The 1336-nt window shown below is 49.6% G+C and overlaps 1 pseudogene; it reads right to left on the bottom strand.

Moving 5' to 3' along the window:
• Positions 1-456: 456 nt before the first annotated feature.
• On the bottom strand, positions 457-1331 carry LOC136531128 (uncharacterized; annotated as a pseudogene).
• Between the last annotated feature and the right edge of the window lie 5 nt (positions 1332-1336).

Here is a 1336-nt window from a genome sequence, read left to right as displayed (position 1 = left end):
TGGTTTACTTCTTCATCAATAGCATATGTTATCAATACATGTCCTTGCTAGACCTTCCCTGTGATAAAAATATAAATAACGATACCTGAAATACTCTTGAGTAAAGTACTACAATAGTATATTATCTGTGCGCTTACAGATTTCTTTCATTCATATATATTTATATATATTCTTTCTAGTCACATGAAATATTAAAGTACTTCTTAGTGTTGTTCTAAAAGTGGCATTAGGTAGTACCAACAAACATTTCTGGCACCGACACTAGTGATGACAACTTAGTAAAAGATGCTAAGGAATATCAATAACATAGGATGACTAATTAAAACAAGTAACATGTTAATAAATACCATCACTCGTCTGAATAGAAAGAGGCAGCAATGGATGGGCTTCCACCAACCAGCATCTTCGAGATAAAAGCAGCAGCCGCCTCCTCGCCCTTGGCGACCGGAACGGCCCTTACAGGAGATTTAATGCAGAGGAGCTCAATGCTTGGGAGCTCATGAGAAGCATCAATGGCCGCCTAGGAAATGATGACTGGCTTCGGAAAGGCCGTAACAAGGGCCCCCACAACCGGTTAGGCGCACACCCCGCACCGCCAACGCCGGGCACGCCGGACACGCCATCAGCAGCCGAACTTGGGCAAGATGGTCGTGGTGGCGAAGCAGATCACAGCCGGCGCCACCGACGTGCAGAACCACCCCAATCATCACTGTCCTCAGGCGAAGGGGGTGGGCTTGCCGTAGAACTAGCAGGATGAATTCGAACAGAGAACTGGATGTCAATATCATACTTGAGCACGCGCTTCACCGGTGGATCCTCCACAGCAGCGACCGGTGGCTCAGTAACCCATAGCTTTCTAGAACGAGGTATCAGACTAGGGTCCAAGCACCATGCTGAGCATCGAAAAACAGACAAGTCTATCAAGCTAAGAGTGTCCTGATGCACGTGCTGCATCCAGGCATGAGGGCTCAGCAATTGTTCCACAGTCAAAGTCTCCCACACATGGCCAGGAATGTCACGGAGCTCGACGTCGATCAGCCATGGCAGAACCTTCCCAGATGCACCTAGCAGCCTGCTCCACTTCTAGCACAACAGGCTGAAATTGGAGGCATGGAGCGGCTGTCGGAGGACGCAGACCAACCAGAAACTCCACCGAGCCAAGGTCACAAAGGACAAGGAGGTAACTTGATGCAGAGGCACGACGAAGGACCAAGGAGTTTGCTGTGACATCCAACCGGGCAGCGATCACCGCCGAAGCCATGTTTGCGTCAGCGAGGGGGTCATCACCAATGACCATCACAATCACCGCATGCGCGAGGTCTTCCTCAGCCCTAGC

Source organism: Miscanthus floridulus, unplaced genomic scaffold (assembly GCF_019320115.1).
Source record: "Miscanthus floridulus cultivar M001 unplaced genomic scaffold, ASM1932011v1 fs_281_1_2, whole genome shotgun sequence".
Classification (NCBI taxonomy): Eukaryota; Viridiplantae; Streptophyta; class Magnoliopsida; order Poales; family Poaceae; genus Miscanthus; species Miscanthus floridulus.
This window is presented reverse-complemented; position numbering and strand designations above follow the sequence as displayed.